Raw genomic sequence first — 21037 nt, 5'->3', positions numbered from 1 at the left:
GTCTTTTATACAATAATTCATTTCCTCATGAGGATGATTAATATAGAAAATCAAAACAAAATGTTCTCTATATCTAAATAGACTTTCTGTCCCAAAGTGTCAAAATGCTTGTCAGTCAAAAAGTCACCACTAAGATTTTTTCAACCCATGGCAGTAAATAACTCACATATATCATGCTGCTTTTTACTGGTTATATCTTGGCAGAGAAAATTTAACTGCTTTGTTAATACTGCTATGTAGACAGTCAATGACTGGAGGAGAAAAATATCATTTATTTTGGTTCCTAGAGGACTATATTTAATGAACTACTCACCGACTTTTATTTTTGTATCTCATGGATAGTTAATGATGTTCATAAAAGAAAATACCAATGACTACATTTTTAATACAATATGATTTTTTTTCTAAAAAAATCTTCTGGCCCCATGTATATTTAATTATGCTTGCCTGATACTGCTTAATTCCCTATTGTTTCTGGTTACATAGGATTGATATCAGAAGCAAAAGCTCACTATATTAGAAGTTCTCTGAGGATCAAGTCAATGATTTAGTCATCTTTGAATCCTTCCTTACTGACACCTTACCTGGAATAATATATTACCATTACTTGATATCATGATGCATCACTTCTAGAGCTGGAGGCAATCTCTCATGGAGCTAGAGGATAAAAGGTAACTTCAAAACTAAAAAAAAAGTTATCAAAGTCTTCTGGCCTGAAGAATGTTGATTAAAAACTTTACAATTTCCTCTGTCAATGCAGATTATATGCTACTACACATCTACTAGCCAACAGAAAAATCATTTCAGAATAAAAATTCGGATTTGGATATGTTTTTGTCCTAAAGATTCTTCTTACCTACCTTTCCTTATGATAAAACTTGAAACTCTAGAGACAATAGACAATACCCCAAATTTTCAATTAATATCAGAAAGTTTTCAACTAACTTGAATATCATAAAATAAGAGTGATAGACAATTTATTAGAGATAATATCAGTGAGAAACCCCAGCTTCTAAATTACTGGATTAATTTGTCAAATCATTAATGTTATCACCTTGTAATATTAAAAAATCCATCTAAGAGAGTATAAATATGGATAATTACTGTCAGAGGGTTTGGGGCTTAGTTTTTTTAAAAAAATAAAAAGTACCTTATTTTAAATACAAGAAAGTTCAACTGACATGATCATGCATCATTAATGTTTGTTTCCTGTGTTAGATTTTTCTTCTGCTTCAAAAATCCCAAACATGCATATTAAACTAAAATTTCTCTTGCATATGATTTCTGAACCCTTTTCCTGTTTGACTTTTAATGTTAAGTATAGTATCTTGATTTTCTTATTTGAAAATTAGAATGTGAACTGTGTTTAACCTTCAATTGGGAGTTTACTGTGATGAATGAATGTATGGTACATAATAACCACATACTAAATCCTAAATTATCTTGATTAAAATGCAAACCTGTCCTACTGTTAAGCTTATGAAGAAAAATAGGTTCAAATTACAAAGAATAAGGGACCAATCCAGTGTAAATGTTCACATAAGTACAATTATCTGTTGACAAATAAATGAAAAATATCTGTGATTTGGAATTACATTTTATAACTTTGAGTTCAGAACTATGGTAAAGATTTACATAGAGCATGCTGTGATTTTTTGAGTAAAATATAAAGGGAGATATTGAAGAGAGTAAATGGAAGATCTGTTACACTCCAAATACACCTTGACACATCTACATAGAAACAGCAGGTGAAAGACAAGAAAGATTGAATTGTTCTGCTGGGTTAAACCCACCTAGGTGCATGAGATACCAGAAAGAAAAGATTATGGTCCAGGTTTTAAAGATACCCATTGAACTTGCTCCTATAGAACCAGATAGTAGACAACAATGTGGAAATCATTCCCATGTACTTTTAAACATACAGCAACTTTTTTTTAAGGTCTATTTCTTTTCTTTTCTTTTCTTTTCTTTTCTTTTATTTGTGAACATATTGTACAGAGGGGTTACAATTACATGGGCAGGATAATGCATACATTTCTTACCAAGCAACATACAGCAACTTTATGTACTACTGAAACACAACTCAATGAATGTTCTATCAGAATAATTCTTTCTTGTTAGAGTCGAGAGAAACAGAAAGATGTACATTTGAGTAGGTCAAGACTACATCCCTCATAATAAAAATGTTTAACTTTTCTTTAATTTCCTAGTGGTTTAAGTCTAATTTTGTATCTTATGAAATAACGGGATATGCTGGTGCACGCCTACAATCCCTTGAGAGTTTGAGTCCAATCTAGCCTAGATAAAAAGCTTGAGGCCAGTTTAAGCTGTATGGGCAGACCCTATCTCAAACTGCAACATAAGTAAGTTTAATAAATATGTGAACATTTTTTTTTTTGGTGCTGGTCCTAGGGCTTGAACTCATGGCCTGGGTACTGTTCCCAAGCATTGTTGCTCAACATTAGTGCTCTACTGCTTGAGCCACAGCTCCACTCCCAGCATTTTTGGTACTTAATTAGCGATAAAAGTCTCACAGACTTTCCTGCCTGGACTAGCTCTGAAACGAGATCCTCAGATCTCAGCTTCCTGTGTAATTAAAATTACAGGCATGAGCCACTAGTACCCAGCTTATGAGCTTTTTAAAAAATAGGTAAACAAAATTAAATAGAGTTGAAGGTGAAAGTTATAATTTAAAGAAAGGTGGAATGGTTGATGTGAAATTTACTATACGTGTTTTTGTCCCAAATATCAGACTGCTCTTGAATTTTAATTGTGATTATTATGAGATGAAATTCGCTGATGTCTCCAAGTCATAATTTTACCAGCGATTTCATATCAATAGCCTACCATAGTAAAATAGGAAATGTTTACAGGGGAAACCACTGAATGGGAACAAAGGAATTGGGGAATGTGATGGGTTAAATATTAAAAGACTACATCATATCTACGTATAAACACAGCATGTGAAATCCACCATGGGGATATAGAGGAGGTGTTATGAAATACAAATACACAGGGTAAGAATTTGATCAAAGTATACTATATGTATATTATAAATATCACAATCTAGTCCCTTTAAACAACTTATACTGAGGTTTTGAAAATAATGGGCATGGTGATACATGCCAATAATCCCAGCTACTCAGGAGGCAAAAGTAGGATCAAAGTCTAAGGAAAGACTCTTATCTTAAAAAAGTAAAAAAAAAAAAGGAAAATAAAGCTAAAGGTAAAATGACTGGGGACATGGCTGAAGTAGGACAGTTATTGCCTGGTGTGAGACCCTGAGTCCAATTTGTAATACTGACTAAAATTAATGAAAAAGATTAAAAATATAATTATTAACATTTTCAATAGTTGTGAAGTTGAACTTCATTATAATATGCAATATCTACGTCAGCTAGATTTTGACAACTCTTCTGTCTCCTTCCATCTTTTTCTACAGAGTAGAGCAAATAGTAGTAGACACAAATTCTTATGTAGTATTAATTGTAGGGATTGGGAATGTAGGCTCTAGAAGTAATAAACTACTTGATTTTAGATTCTTTGTCAGTACTTTATTTACTCTGTGACCATGGATAATTAACTCAGTTTCTCTATGCTTCCTTTGGCACATCTGTGGGTAATAATAATACCTATCTCTTAGGATTGTTGTAAGGGGAAATATATTTGGTTTGAGGAAGTGACTCTGTGGCTCAAGTGGTAGAGGCTAGCTTTGAGCTGAAGAGCTGAGGGACAGAGCTCAGGCTGAGAGTTCAAGCCCCACGACCGACAAAAACAAAAAACAAAAACAAAAAACACCAAATATTTTTGGTTTGGGAACAGCACTTAACACCAAACAACCATAGGAAGTATTATTATTATTAATTCTCTGGATATGTAAAACATTTAGTATACATATTTCATTGTTAAACTGCTAGGATCACCAATTGATGTTATGTTATTAATAAATAGTCTAAATTACAACACTGATTTACAGCAGGTTCTGAACACTGTAATGAAGGCATTAAAAATAGTAGAATCAAATTTTTGCCTTGGTGAAAAATGAAATTACTAATAATATTTGTGAAAATTGTAGAAAATCCATAGAGAAATAATGCCTTCAAGTACTTGGAGCATATTTGGAATTCAAAAAACGGCAAATGACTAATTCTTAAGTCAAGAAGACTTCACTAACATTAAAAATACAAATGCTTTCTTTTCTTGCTTTCTTGTAGGAAGTGAAAGACTACTAGGTAGGTGTCAGACTATTTTAAAAAACAGGTTATAGTGGTGGTATTTCAGAAGCATAAAAATCCTCATATTTCATAAATGAGTTCTTTTAAAATAATTCTGTACTTAACAGAAGTTAATAGAAATGCATTAAAAATGTTCAGTGACACAGGGGAGAATTTTCTGTAATTTTCAGTATCTTTTAAATGATAGATTGTATAGTTGTATAATATAATGATAGATTACATTTAAAATGTAATTTAAAACTATAGATTTATACAGTTTTTAAAACTGTGTAGATTATAGACTATACAGATTTTTTATTATTATTATTATTATTATTATTATTATTATTATTATTATTATTATTATTTGTCGTGGGGCTTGAACTCCGCCTGGCACTTTCCCTAAGCTCTTCAGCTCAAGGCTAGGGCTCTACCACTTGAGCCACAGCACCACTTCTGGTTTTCTGGTGGTTAATTGGAGCTAAAAATCTCACTGCCTTTCCTGCCCAGGCTGGCTTTGAACCGTGCCTCGGATCTCAGCCTCCTGAGTAGTTAGGATTACAGGCGTGAGCCACCAGCGTCTGGCAGATTATACATGTTTAAGTTGATAGATTATGCAGTTGTATGTCACAGTTGGGTTGCAAGTTATATAAATTATGTTCTAGGATGGAAAATTCTGCAGCTTAAATTTAATAAATGTGTGAGCATCAACAAATTGATATAATGTCCTGAATGCCAGCATTATGTAATGTAACTTAGATTGACAACTCATTTAACTGAAGTACATCATGTTTATTAAGCAACACAATCTGCAAGTAAGATGCATGGTACATTATAGAGAAGCAGTTGATACACAAAGGCAAATAAAGTGGTATATAGTAAAGAGGGGAGAAAGTTTAATAAAGAGTTGCACATATTTTTAGATAGATGAAAATAAGTCATCCAGAGTCTTCCTGGTGTTGACTCCAGTGAAGTATGTAGGGGATTATCAAACCAATAGCATAATCAGGCCTATTTCCATTTCTTGCACTTAACTCTTAAATATGTCTAGTTCGTGGGGCCTGAACTCTGGGCCTGGGCGCTATCCCTCAGCTCTTCAGCTCAAGGCTAGCACTCTACCACTTGGGCCACAGCGCCACTTCCGGATTTTTTCTTTCTGCTTATGTGGTGCTGAGGAATCGAACCCAGGACCTCATGCAGGCAAGGCAAATGCTCTACCACTGAGCCACCTCCAGTCCCACAAACAGTTAATTTTAAAAAATCTATTTAACAGTATATTCTTTGAGTTGGGATGCATGGTGAGGATGATTGAAATAAAATTAAGACAAGATTTGTTTGGTTTTTTTTTTGGCCAGTCATGGGCCTTGAACTCTGAGCCTGGGTGCTGTCCCTCAGCTCTTCAGCTCAAGGCTAGCACTCTACCACTTGAGCCACAGCACCACTTCTGGCTTTTTTCTGCTTATGCGGTGCTGAGGAATCGAACCCAGGGCCTCATGCATGCAAGGCAAGCACTCTACCACTGAGCCACATTCCCAGGCCAAGATTTGATTTGTGTTGTTGTTTTATTTTGCTTGAAAACTAATAATACATTTGTTCTATGTCTAAGCTTAAGGCTTAGCTTAGAGCTGTGGAATTTCCATTCTCAAGTTCAAGATCTTCTATGACTGTAGGGAAATAATTGGAAATGTCCATGGTGCAAACAGTTTTCTTCCCTTCTTTCTCTATATATTCTCCAATATAAAAAGGGGGGAGATCTCTATGAAACAGATTCATAATGGACAGCCTGTATTACAAAATACTTGATCCAAAGGGTAACCTCCTAAATTAGGATTTTAGGAGACATTGGAAAATTATGATATGAATCACAGATTCCAAAGAGGATTTCTTATTTATTAGCCAATATATTACTCAATGTTGAAAACCCAGTGGGAGGCTGAATATTTCATCCATTAAGTATAATGGATGAAAAACAACAACAACAACAAAGGAAACAAGTGCACTTTCAATCTGAAAGGCCAATATTCAAGTTATCCTTCTCACATATTTGGACAGTAGTTGTAAACAAGATCAAGTTTAACAGAAAAATGCATATTTATACTCATGCATCAAACAATGACCAAAATATTTAAAATATTCTTAGAAGCATGAAAAACTGCCATTGAAAAGATTTTTTTTGTAAAATCTGTGAAAACAAATATTTTTCAAATATTTCTCCAAGTACTCAAATGTTTAATTATAAATGTATCCAATGTTGAAGTAATCAAATATTTTAAGTAGAAAGTAGTGATGAATATATATATATAAATATGTATTTACACATATAAATAAAATTAGTTTATAATGCACAAAATACATATCTACAAAATGGATGTTTATACTTGTATATAAGCACATATATGTTAAAACAGGTGGGTTTTTTTTGTTTATGATATCTCATTGTATAAAGAGACTATGCCCAAATCTACCCCTCAAGTCTCTCATGAATACTGAATGAATAAAGTGTATTAATAATACTGTCTTGGAAATTAAGAAAAACATATGTATGTTAGTTACTTGTGGTATTTTTTAGTAGAAAGTCTGAAATTATTTTCAGAAAACACAAAGAGGCTGCTAATCACAATAAATGATTGCAAATGTAGCTGGAGCTGTTTATCAACACGCACTTCTCACTTGAGAACAGTAATTTACAAAAATAACCTAAGCAGTTTTTGTTCATGTTCTCTTTAGCTCAAATGACCTCCATCAATAATGGAAATCCACATAAGAAAAAACAAAACCATTAGGGGTAACAAGTTGGATAATAAATGTAATCACTACTTTAACTTATGTAACTATACATCACTTTGACAATAAAATAAAAAACAACATAAAACCTTGTGTTTTCAAAACCTCTCTCCAAACATCCATCCTATGAATGCTTTTATGTGTACAAAATGTGAAACTTTTATAGGAGAATGTTTTCAGCAGTAAAGTTTACATATTGTTAGGATCTAATTTTTTTCAGATTAGAGGTATATCTATTAATCAAATAGTACTGAATTATACCTAAATACTCATCTTCCTTCTGTTCTTTCTATATTTGGTGGGGGTTTCAAATAATAGAAATAGGTCACTGACTCTAAAGAGCTCTCTATATATAATATGCCATGAAATTACACATTAGTTTGCACATTAGAACAATTCTATACTATCTTTATTAATTATAAAATTGCACCAATGGATACACATTTTTTAAAACTATGTCGCTATAATTCAATCAGCAGACTTTCCTAAAGCTTTCTTTCTAAAGGAAGACGTGAATGTTGACGGTGTTCTATAAATCTGATTGTCTTTCCCTAGCCTCCTGGACATAAAACTGACAAGAGAATACCAAGTTTTGCTCTTCAGTAAGGAATCACTCCCATTTTCTGTGGCACATCCATTCTGAAACCGACAATCTTATTTAGCCTCCTGACTGTCATTTCTGTGAATGAGTCAATGAAAAGAGTGAATAGACATATGGAATGACTCAGAAAGACAATAACATGCAGATTTAGTAGCCAAGTGACTTTTTGCAGATCATTTAATCAACTACTTGAAAAGCCAAAAGTAAAATCGAAGTCAAATTCCCACAGCCACTATAGAATCAGGCCTCTTCACCTGGCCTTATGTTGTTTGAAGCCTCTGCTGACATTGGCACTTATCTGTACTAAAACATCCAGTGAGAGTCATAGTCATTTCAAAGATTAATTACAGGCAAATACCTGTAATTCTAGCTACTCAGCAAGCTGAGTCCTAGAGAGTCTGAAGCCAGCCTATGCAGAAAAGTTGGTGAGGCTCCATTTCCAGTTAAGCAGCAAAATGCCAGTCTAGCGACTGGCTCAGGTGATAGAGCACTAGCTAAAATCAACAAAGTTAGGCAGAGAGCATGAAACTCTAAATTCAAGCCCAAACTCTAGTACTTCACACATACCAAACAAGTTACATTGGAAAGAGATAGAATAAAGTTCATAAATACTTTGGGAAATATGTGATAATGAGTTTGTTATTGTATATGAGAATGAAAAATTACAAAGAGTGAAAATGTTTACTCTTACAATGAATTATTTTAGAAATTGCAGTAAATTCTCTTCTATGTCATATGATCATTTTGGTTATTGTTAGGTAGAGGGTCTGGCTGGGAATATAGGCATGCATCACCATACTTTGCTTATTAAGTCACCTTTAATTCTCACAACCACCCTTGGATTTCTCCATTTTAAATATTAGGAAACAAATCACAGAGGATAGGTAACTTATTGTAAGTCATCCAGCTAGACAGTAGATTCAAAGCACAAAACCAATTCCTAAAAGACTACATCTGGACAAAGGTAGTCACCAGGATTCTATCAATGAAAATAAACAGAGTCCAGAGTGCTAACCATTATACTTATTAAGCAAACTAAGCCAGACCAAAGTAACATAGGCTACATGTTTTCCCTCATTTGTAATAACTAGATTATGTCTATAAATCTACAAGTTAATCCAATGGATAGTAAAAGAAAAATAATTATACTTGGACATGATTAATTAAATAGCAATCTAAGCATCTCACAGTGAGGACAAAGGAGAATATTCTTAGGAAAAGACCACAATGACTCAATAGCTATATGCAGATGACCATATAAAATGATGCTTATTGATATGAACTCCAATAAATGGAAACAATAAGTTCTTTTATTGTACTGTTTGCTTTTCTACCCCCCTCCTTTGGTTTATTCCTTGTTGTTACTTTTTTATTTCTGTACCTTTTGTCTTGTATATAAGTTTATCTGATTTGGGAAGGGGAGTCACAGAAATGGTGGGACAAAGGGACTAATTTAACAGTGATATTCACTAGACACTATGTTTGAAATGAACTATACAACATGTGGGTGAGGGGAGTCTGGGGGAGGGAAAGTGGGAGAATGTGAGGGAGGGGGTAACAATGTTTGACAAGAAATGTACTCATTGCATTACTTATGTAAGGGTAACCCTCTGTACATCACCTTTATAAGAAAGAAAGGAAGAAGCCTGGCACTGATGGCTCACACCTGTAATCCTAGCTACTCAGGAGACTGAGATCTGAGGATCATGGTTCAAAGCCAGCCCGGGCAGGAAAGTCCATGAGATTCTTATCTCCAATTAACCACCAGGAAACCAGAAGTGGCACTGTGGCTCAAGTGGTCAGTGTACTTGCCTTAGCTGAAGAGCTCAGGGATATTACCCCACCTCAGAGTTCAAGCTCCAGAAACAACAAAGGAAGTAGGAAGTAGGGAAGAAAGAAAGAAGGAAAAAACACAGAAAGAGAATCAGTCAGAGATCACTGTACTTTAAAGACATTGTCGGCACTTGTTGTTGGATCTTAAAAATAACCAAACAGGTCATCTAGTATCAGATTTAATTGCTGTGCTGAAATAGTAATCTCACAATGCCAATGAAGAGGTTACAGCTCCACTAGGTCATACTTTCATGCAAGTGAGATACATTTTCAACCGAGTGTGATTCACTTTCTCTATGATTTTAAACTGCAAGATAAGTGAGATTGAAAAATATACAGAATAAATGAACTGCAAATATTTTAACATCAAAAAGGATACCTTCAATTTGCAATTTTCTGAGTCTACACCTGTTTTCCTTGAAGAAACAAGGGGAATGAATGTCCTTTGTTCTCTCTTGTAGGTTTTCTGTGATTTTGAACTGCCTACTAGATATATTTCAAATGCTAATATGTTATCCTTAATTCCTATCTTATGAATTTAGAAAGAAGCATAGATTTGAAAAGAAACAATGGGAAGGTATTCTTATCCATACTTGGTGACTCCACTTACAAAAATTATGATGCTTTTATATGGGGTACCAATAATTTATTTCAAAATGGATTTTAAAAATTAAATGTTATTCACCCAGTTCCACCAATATTTTAAGAATGTCTTTACAAAAGCCAGAATAACCAATGAGCTAAAGAAAATTTTATGCTGTTAATGGTTTACTATTATAAAAAATAATGAGTTATATTTATAGAGTCCTTACTATATGTTACACTGATGAACTACCTAGAAAGTGTAACATTTATAAAATATATCAAACACTTCTATTTCATGCCTTGCTTTGTAATCCTGTTGCTGTCTAATCTGGAGAAATGAAAGAATGCCATTTATATTTCTCTCCTATAGGACTGCCACCTACGTCTTATCCAACTTTTATTAATGGAGGTTCTCAATGTGTCCTTTTAATTTCTCATCACCTTTCAGTACTGATCACTAGGCAATTACACCACTATTCCTATGTGATTAAAATAAGAACATTAGCTCCACTGTATATCTCAGTTAGAAAAGCACATTTTAAAAATTAAGACTTTAAATTATCACATTAGTTGTACAAGAAGAGGGTGTGTTTCATTTGGACATTTCCATATATGCTTAAAAGGTACCTCAATCAAACATACTACCTCTATCATTCCTTGTTCCTCTTCAAACAATTTCAACAAGTTTTATAGTTCTACTTTCACACACACATATAAAGTATAGGAAGTTATTTAAGATATTCAGCCTCATTCACCTTCTCAAGTCTCCTTCTCCCTTCCTCTTAAATGTGTCCCAATTGTCCCCCAGTAGAGCTTGTTCTGCTTTCTTATCACTCTTGTTTTCCTGGTCTGGTAGCTTGAACTCAGGACCTGGACGGTGAACCTGATCCTCTTTGTGCTCAAGACTAGTGCTCTACCACTTGAACCACAGTGTTCTTTTTGGCTTTTTCTGAGATAAGAGTCTTATAGATTTTCTTTCCTAGGTTGGTTTAGAATTGTGATCCTCAGATCTCAGCCCTCTGAGTAGCTAGGATTACAGGCATGAGCCATGGGCACTTGGCTTTTCCTATCATTCTTTTTTTTCCCTCATTTTTAAAAAAATTAAGTAGTTGTAAAAAATGGTTGCTATTAAGGAACAGTTTATAAAAACAATGCATAATGATTTATATCACCCCTTTCAACAAATCCTTATCCACCCCTCCCTACCCCCCACTTCTCTCACTTTTTAAAATTAATTTTGTAGTATATACACTGAATTTTTGACTGCATTCTACTCATCCACATCCCCTTCTCCTCTTCATTCATTTACTTCTACTACTTTCCTCATGACCCCATCCCATCCCTTTAAAGTACCTGTTTCCTGGTGTTTATTTTGTTGAACATGGATTTTGCCTTTTTAAAAGATTACATTATTTTAGTTTTCTCTTGAATGTGCAACATTTCAATTAGTACATTTGTATACACTTGAATACCACCTGATTTTTTGTTATTGAGTCTATATTGATTGCACCATTGGGTTTCATCATGTTATTGGAAAATACAGATTTGATGAAGGCAGTTGTTGCAGCAGGAGCTCATTTTCTTGGAAGAAAGATGAGAGATTAGCTTAGATGACAATGGGTTATCACAATTTATTTTCCAGAATATTGCTAACAATTTTTTTCAGAATAAATCCTTCTTGAAAATGTGTTATTCTCTAGTGAATAGACGATTTAATTAAGAAACCATACATCAATCTTCCTTCTCTAACAGTCTGCCAGGTTTTAAATCTGAAGTTAGAATTGGGTAAGAAGGAAAAATTTCTCAATGATTCCACTAGATATTCACCAGTTCACCTTGGGCAGTGTTTTGCAAGTCCTAGCACCATTAACTTTTGTAAATGGATAAGTATATTGAAATCTGGCTATTTTCTACTATATAATTCAGTTACTGGAGGATCATGGATAAAAAGTAGAGCATAAGAAGCAGCATTGAAAATCATACTGAGTCTTGGATTTAAATCAGATTCTGTGTTGTGTTACAGAAAGAAATCAGCAGATTGTGCTGCACTATTATTGCAATAGCCACAAAATGAGTGCTGTGCTCTTTTGTCTCTTGGGCATTGCAGTGCATTGTTTAAGTAGCCTTGTTGCTACTTTTTCAGACAGAGATTGCAATGTTTATTTAACTCTGCTTTTCAAAGAGGGCCAACCAAATCTTAATAAAATACAAAAAAAAGAGAAATGCTTAACAATAAGTCTATCAACTAAAGAAAAAGTGTACTATACTGTTCTGATGTTTCTAGAGTCAGTACATTACACAACATATTTGCCTATTTATAAACAGTTTTATAATTTCTTTGTTCTAAATATTTCTTAAATTTAACAATATCTTATTTGCAATAACTATTGTTATTGCAGAAAAGGGCAAAAGCTATGTACATATGATCATATAAGAAGATGCTAAGCGAAATGAACCCCAAGATAGGGACACAAGGGGTATTATCTTTCTTGCTGTTGTTTTTAATGTATATATAATGTACTATGTGATTTTTTTAGTTTCTCTTGTATGTTCTTCCCCCATGGTATAACCCCTGTTTTCACTGCATTTGATTCCAGTGCCCTGCATCTTGTATATATATATTTTTCTAATTTGGGGAGGGAAAGGGAAAGAACAAAATGCTGAAATAAAGATACAGGTTGACCCATTGTAACAAGGAGATGTAGAAGACGCTATGTTGAAAACGAACTTTACAAGTTGGGGGTGGGGGAGGAGAAGCTGGGAAGGTGGGGTGAAAAGGGATGGTAGGGGGAAAACAACAAGGGGGTAACAATGCTTGATAGGAAATGTACTAAGTACCTTACTCATGTAACTGTAATCCCTCTGTACAGTATCTTTACAATGAAAAATATATACAAAAAATCCACTATAAGTCATATTGCTTCATACTTGCTCTTTTAGCATGGTCTAAGACAAATAAAACATGATGCAATCTCTAGTACACTTCTGTTTCTCCTCTCCTGCCCAATTCATTCAATACAAGTATATGAGGAGAGTAGTTAAATCTGGCTAATTATATTGATACGTCACAGATTCCACATACTGTGTAATACAACTTAAGTAAGACATTCTCATTGGGGTTTTATTCTGTTTCAAGATAAATTTTAAAAGGATACAGAAGGAGAACAGAAGAAAAAAACAAAGACTTATCATACATAATTTTTTAAATGGGGCAAAAGTTAGATTAGGATTAGAAAAAAATGATCCATTGCTAGAGAGTAACACAAAAGAAAATAACTATTAATAGTTCTACCATTATAAATTGTTCCTACAATATGTGATTGACTTCTGTTATATATTCTGCAATATTCATAAATGATGAATGTGTTGCAGAGAGACATGAAATAATTATTTAAAATATTTTTCCTCCATGAACTGGAAATGACAAAAGTGAGAATATTTCCTTGTTCATATTATGATAAATGGATTCCATCAAAATGCTTGCTTTCATCTTAACATAGTTTACATCATTCTAGAACATACAAAGTATTATTTGTATAATAACATATAAAATATTTTTATACATTAAATGTTTATCCAACTATAAATGTCTGGGAATAATCTGTAACACAATAATGCCATATAATTGTGCAGCACTTCCGATGTTCTTCCATCAAAAGTGAAAAGCATCAACATAAAAAGAAATATATACTACTTTGTGCATGACCACATATCTTGAAATCACAAAATAACTTTGAATTTAGTAAATACTTATCAGTATGTTTTGATTAAAGCATTCTGATAGCAACAATTAGCGAGTGTTATATGCTAAGCATCTTTAAGGCAATATAAAGATTACGGAGTTAAAGTGTTTTGCAAATATAAATTATTAAATATCTGGCATATACAAAATGAGATAGTAAAAAAAGTGGGGTAAATTCTTATTTATGACACTATATAGATGAACTTTGAAAATATGCTAAGGGTGTAAAACAGATACAATAAGATAAATTTCGTTAGTTCCATTTTTATGTGACACCTAAAATAGGTAAATTCATAAGCACAGAAAGCAGAATGGAGTTGCTTTGGGGCTAAAGGACACTTAAGGACTAAATAATAACAGGTTATTATTTAACAGTTTAGTTGGAAATGGTGACAAACTTCTGAAAGTAGGTAGTGTTATGATTACATATACAACCATCACTAGTAGTAAATATATTTACTACTAGTGAACTGTATACTGAAAAGTTAAAATGGTTAGATTTTATATATTAATTTAAATATATTTACCATTAATTTTAGTGATATAAAACTTACCATATACAATTTATATCACACATTTGTGTGTGTGTGTGTGTGTGTGTGTGTGTGTGTGTGTGTGTCTATATTGGGACTTGAACTCAGGGCGTAGAGACTGTCCCTGAGCTTTCTTTACTCAAGGCCTCAAGGCTAGTGCTCTGCCACTTGAACTACTGCTTTTTTTCTAGATTTTTGGTGGCTAATGGGAGGTAAGAGTCTCTTGTACTTTCCTGCTTGAGCTGGCTTTGAGTCATTATTCTCAGATCTCAGCCTCCTGAGTAGGTAGGGTTATGGATGTGAGCCACTGGTGTCCATCTACATGCAATTAATTCCCCTAATGGGTATATATTCTACCACTGCAAAAAATTTAAAACATTAAAATATACTATAAAATTAAGGCATAAATTACCTCATACTTGGCAGGTTATGTAAGTGATATTTTAATATCATTTATGAGTTTGTATAATTATTATCATATTTTGGATTCACAAAAGGTCTTTTGAGTGCTTTCGTCTGTCCTTCTTCTTTTTCCCCTACATTAATGTTATACTTTCTCTATCTTTTTGTGTGCTAAATTCAACTGGAACTTTGTTTGCTATTTTCAGCTCCTTTAAATATCAGCTAAGAATGTAGGCAGTTTTGTTTACCGAAGGTGATTGCAGCTGTTTAGGGTGACAGTCGTTTTAGGATTTAGGAGAGCCAAGCATAACTTGTTCTTTCCTTAATTTGGAAAAAGCAAATATATTACTGAAGGCAGGAATAAATAGTTTGTGAGGCAGATATAAATCCATCTGAAGTGAAATGAATATATTTCAAAGTAGACTATACCAGTCAACTGCTGGCAATGTTCTTCTACATATTTGGCAGTGTAGTACTCTAATCTGAGAAAACTGGCTCTTTCATGTAAAAATGGTTTTGATTGGAAAACCCTAAATAAATCATCTGCAATGTGCAACGCTCAGAGCTCCTTCTAGGATGCCTTTTTCCATGAATCAAGATTTTCTGAATCACTCTTATCACTGGCATTTGCTTCCTAGACATCTCAGCTGCCTATGGCAATACTAGTGTGAGGACTCTCATTCCAGTTTCTAAGGCAGAAAGAACAGAGGAAGGAGAAATCACAGTAAGTGTGGGAAATGTCTGAGCTAACAAAAGAAGCACATATTGTCACTAAGCTCAAAGTAGACAGTCTCTAACCCTTCATAGAGGGCTTTACTGGACTCATAAAAGCATATAACTGTATGTGAAATCAAAAGCCTGGGGGGAGGGGCAGTATACATGTGTGTGTGTGTGTGTGTGTGTGTGTGTGTGTGTGTGTGTGTTTGTGTGTGTGTTTACATGTGGGAAGAATGCATATCAGTCATCGAATTGTTAAAGGGATGTTAACACCCACACACTTAAGGAACACTAGAAAGATGAATCAGGAAACAATTTAAAATTACTCTGAAGGCTCTGACCTAATGTTTTTAAAATGCTTTCTTTTCACTGCATTACACTTGAAAGAGCAGCCTGGTAACAAAGAAAGAATTTGTGCCATTTAGGTGACATCTCTCGGTCACATTTTTCTCAATGTGAAATTATCATATAATATTTAATGAAAATGCCTCAAAACAAGGTAAGTGCTTGTATAGTACAAGGCACCTGGCCCTACTCAGAGCAAGCACATGAAGATCAGGTACATATCTTCTTCATGGTGTTATTAGTATTTGCTATTGTATAAAGATTTTTTTATAGTAACTTAGTAGTTCTGAAGAATAGATGGGTAGATATTAAACTTTATATGAATAACTTATTTTTTATTAAACTTAAATTGTTGAACACTGACTACACATATTCCCAACTAGGCACTGTAGCATGAGTTTTAGTTCAGTTCTTGTCCCTGTTAACTAAGGGTATGTTAGATAAGCAGAAAAAGCATGTTCACATGAAAGAAAAACCAAAATTTCCTATAGAAATTTGATAGGAATATAGACAAGGGAAAAGTATTCTTAGCAGATTGGGGGAAGGAAGGTGGGTAGAGGGAAGGATTCATGGAAGTGCAGTGTCAGAAGTGAAAACCTTTCCTGCCTAGAAGAATGGTCTAAGAGAAAGGGTGGATATATATAGGCATGGTATCAGGAGTTCCACATTCGAAATAAAGACCACATGGTTCAAGCTGGACATGAGGTACTTTAAGAGGATTACCAAGAAACTGGATCAAGTGAAACACAGCATCTGGTACATATTATGTGTTACTCATACTAAACAAGAGGAAATATTACAGATCTCTGTCAATGAAATGCTCATTGGCATCCTTCAAAAGAGCACTAATTTGCACTCATTCTCAGTGGAGGCACTAAGTAAATAGAATAGCTTTTCTGTTCAGTCCTAGTCCTGCCCTTATTCTTTTCCATTCTTCAAAATCTCAAGATAAGACTATTTCAATTGTTGCTAATGTCAATAATACAATACTATAGTTCCATAGTAATATGGAAAGTGATTTTTTTGTTATAAGAAGTCAATTTGACTTCTCAATTTGTACTAAAAGCTGCTGATAATAGAGCCTTCCAGACTAAATGTGTTGTTTGTCAGTGTAACTGGGAAGTGATTGATTGATTTTGATTGTATCTTGTCAAATCCACCAAAATGTCTACAGTCCATTTAGCATCTAATCATTCATATATCATCCCATTTTCCATTCTTCCTTCCTTTCTGAACACTAGCCAATTAAGCTTTCCTTTCTCAGAGAAATTAAGGTAGGAAATAATGTCACAATTCAATTCTAATCACAAAATCATACAGACTTTTCTGCACAGAGACTTAAATTTTGAGACATTTCTCCATATTATTCAGACATACCTAGTTCTAAATTCATTCATCCCTTAAATTTAATTATCTTTCACAGTTTATCTAAAGTGACCATTAAATTTAATAGCTTTATTTATTTTTCAATGAGGTTTCTCCAACTTTAGTGGAGTAATCTCACCTGTAAGTCTCACCTGTGATACACTAGCAGGTATTCTGGCAACTTGAGAGGCACCAATTCTTTGGTACTCACCTTATTTCAACCCACAGATTTCATTTTATTCAGGAACCCCATCATAGATACTTTCAACTCCTAACCATTATTAGGATATTCTTCATCAATGGTCTTCTCTCAGAAAAATATAGAATCTTAGCACTGCAGATCACTGAATAGTTTATGTTGAGTATATTTTGAGCTAATTATTAAAAATTATTTTTTGCCATTAGTTATTCTTGAGAACAATGTTTTTGTTTTTGTTTTTTTTTGGGTCCGGTCATGGGGCCTGAACTCTGGGCCTGGGCGCTGTCCCTCAGCTCTTCAGCTCAAGGCTAGCGCTCTACCACTTGAGCTACAGCGCCACTTCCGGCTTTTTTCTTATGTGGTGCTGAGGAATCGAACCCAGGGCCTTGAGCATGCAAGGCAAGCGCTCTACCACTGAGCCACCTTCCCAGCCCCGAGAACAATGTTTTAATTAGTTAAGTATTTTAGAAGTAGGAATGAATGGTGATAAAAATAGAATGTTTTTATTTTGATCTTTTTCTTTATTACCTCTTCTACTTGGTACACCTGGTTCAACATTCTCAAAAGCATAGTTTTTCAAATACAAAGAAAAATGCTCAATACATAGTAATTACAATAATGATAAACAAACAAACAAATAGCCCTGAAATCTTTTAGATCCTAGAGACAGTTCATGAGGTAGGCTAATTTCTATTGGGCAACTGTACTCCCTATACCCATACACTGAACCTGGAGACAAATAAACAAATTCAAATCTTTCTGAAGGAAGTATATATATTAGAAAAATTACACGAATATATACTAGAATTACCATGACATTTTCAGAACAAGTATCTATCTAAACATCAGTATTGGGAAAAGAAGGTGAGCAGAGGTACACTTTTAGCTAGAAACTCTCTTCAATAATCTATTTTAATTTACTAAAATAAACTTGAATTGCTGTTGAGCCAAATTGACTCTCTAATTTCAAGTTTAAAGGTAATAGATCGCTTTCTAAATAGAATATTGGCACTTAGACACCCCAAGATCTGTCTTATTGCAACTGTTTTATTGATGAAGTAGCACATTTGCAATCCCCCCTCACAGCCATCTTAGCTATTTCACAGCAAATTATTCAAATGGAAATAAGCATAAGGAATTGAGCTCAGCAGCAAGGGGCCTACAGAAGACACCCTAGGACAAGTTGGGAGAACCTGCAAATGGACAGAGAAATCTAAGGATACTAAAATAGACTGAGGCTTATACTGGGCAGCTCCATAGCTTTCTCATTGCCTATGGGGAAATGACCTTTGGAAATTCATTCTTGGTTACCTAGAAAGGCAATGGCAAATTCACTACTGTTTGGATTTGCCCTAAACTCTATCAGCTATTTGTCTTGAAACTATCAACAGTGCAAGAAAAACTGGAGAGCTTAGCATTCAGTTTACTTCCACTTAGATTTATATCTAGGATGCAGTCTGCAAAGCCCATACATTCTGTTTGTTCTCTCAAACCTTCCAGTAGCCAACCATAGTGACAACAATTAAGAAAGTTATGGAAAACCATCTTAGCATGTAAGTGAAAACAGGCTGCTGCTTCCTGTGTATTTGGGGAAAAGACACTGGCAATTAATGAGAGAGAGAGAGAGAGAGAGAGAGAGAGAGAGAGAGAGAGAGAGAGAGAGAGAGAGAGAGAGAGAGAGAGAGAGAGAGAGAGAGAGAGAGAGAGAGAGAGAATGCTCAGCAATGATTACTGTCTGGGTCCTTGACAGTCGTCCATGGCACTGAGTCTAGGTAAGAGCTGACAAGAGTTGGCTTGGGAATGGACACTGGGCATCCTCCCCCAAAAGATCAGTGCAAGGATTGAGAAAATCGACTGAAAATGAAAGAAAGGAGATGTCAAATGCTGCCCTAGCCAAGCTGAACTCCACAATATGTAGGAAGTTTCTCCCTTACCAAGAGACTCTTTGGAAAGGCTCAGAACTGAAGCAGGTGCTGCGACATTGAGATGAACATAGACCCAGTCTGAAAACGAGAAGAGAGAGGACTCAGGATGGTATGAAGAGCACCAAGATTTCTGATTACTTCCCCAGCCTGTAGCCAACGACCTGCTGCTCCAAACCCAGCGAATAATCAAGTGAAAGCAGAAAGATGAAAGAGGCACTCAAATTATGTCCACATTTCCAATCCACTTCAGAGTCTAAGCAAATCCAGCATTGAAATGGTTATCATCTTTAAGAAGAGTAGACATGCTGAAAGGCGCCTTTGTTTGCCCTGTAACACAGCTCCTCCAATCTCGAGCACTTGGCTGATTAACATTTCAATCCCAGTTATTACTACCGTTCCCGGTGCAGAATGCAGCAGGGCTATCCCTCTCCTTCCCCGCGCTGCTGCAAACCCCATTCCCGCCCCCCTCCCCCCCCCCCCCCCAGGGTGGAAAGCACCGAGCACCTCGGCCAATGCTAATTATAGCCAAGCTGCTTACCTTCCCAGGATCGAGTCAGCGCTGGTCCCGGGCTCCCGCTGCCCGAGGCTGCAGTCAGTCCCACCGCGCCCGGCCGCACCGCCCCGCACCGCGCGCACGGTCAGATCCTGCCGGGCCCCCACCCCACCTGCCAGCTGCAGCTGCCGCTCCCGCCGCCCAGCTCCGGCCGTATGAAGTCATCCCCCCCGTCGGATCACCACATTCCGCGCGGGCCGCGGGGGGAGACGCACTTCTGCCGGCCTGGGGGGAAAGACAGCCAGAAACGCGCTTCCCCGGCGCATTGTAGATTTAGTTTCTATTACTGTTTTTGTAGATGCAGCGTCGTTGGATTGTGGTCTAAAGGAGAAGAGGCCGGGACACTTGATCTGCAGAACGTCCTTCTTCGCAGCGCTCCCCTGTCAGTCTGGCTGCGTGGACAGCTCCATCTGACTGTGGGTTTCCCCTCTTCTGCATCTTATCAGTATTGTTCATTTCGCTGAAACTGAGAGCTAAGGTTTTCTTTTGAGATGGATGCATACAAACACTCTGAAAATATTTTGAATTAACTGTCTAAACCCCTGTTGAACAAACTCCACCACACACACACACACACACACACACACACACACACACACACACACACACACACACACACACACACACACACACACACAGCTAAGCTAGCAATCATGAAAGCTGGCATCTATCTCTCTGCTAAGTGATAGAATGGGAATGTCCTAAAGGAACGGTGAAATGGGATGACCAGAGCAAGGACTCAAGAAACACCAGGATTTTTTTTACATTTTTATTCTTATTTTTTTTAATCTTTTGCTGTGGTGCACAGATGTTCCCTCTACCACCTTACTCTCCTCTGTCTTCTCCTCCACTCTCTTCCCTTCCTCCCATCTACACAGGCAGATTGCACTGCTGACAGGTATAACACTTGGAAACCAGACATTGAACGCACACGTACAGATTGCAGTGACTTTCTTCCCAAATGGATTTAGCAGAATTTGCTTTGGGAATGTGATATTTGCATATAATCCCCTCCCACCTATCTTTAAATTGGTACCAGCTATTCACAAGGTTGTTCTCTCTCCCTTCTTGTTGCCTCTTTGCTTCTTCACCCAAATTATCGATCATATCAACAGTTCGGAATCTGAGTGTTTTAGGGGGGAAAGCCCTAGCATTATTCTTTGCAGTTGTCCCACAGGTCTTTCCCAAACAGAGTTATTTCCAAGCAGGGATTTTCCTTGACACTAGAGTTGTATGAAG

At 35.6% G+C, this 21037-nt stretch overlaps 1 protein-coding gene across 4 annotated transcripts in view; it reads right to left on the bottom strand.

Moving 5' to 3' along the window:
• Positions 1–19905, bottom strand: part of Pkia (cAMP-dependent protein kinase inhibitor alpha) — a 78057-nt gene extending 58152 nt beyond the window's left edge. For 3 of the 4 annotated variants that reach the window (XM_069990956.1, XM_069990952.1, XM_069990954.1), the window contains exon 1: positions 19784–19905. The gene's annotated coding sequence lies outside the window, so the exon portion shown is untranslated. Of the gene's footprint in view, positions 1–19254; positions 19324–19783 lie in introns of all 4 variants that reach the window. The other variant, XM_069990955.1, reaches the window with a different exon arrangement.
• Positions 19906–21037: the final 1132 nt, after the last annotated feature.

Source organism: Dipodomys merriami, unplaced genomic scaffold (assembly GCF_024711535.1).
Source record: "Dipodomys merriami isolate MVZ:Mamm:240054 unplaced genomic scaffold, mDipMer1.0.p SCAF_4, whole genome shotgun sequence".
Taxonomy (NCBI): domain Eukaryota; kingdom Metazoa; phylum Chordata; class Mammalia; order Rodentia; family Heteromyidae; genus Dipodomys; species Dipodomys merriami.
Note: the sequence above shows the minus strand (reverse complement) of the source record. Positions and strands in the feature narration are given on the sequence as shown.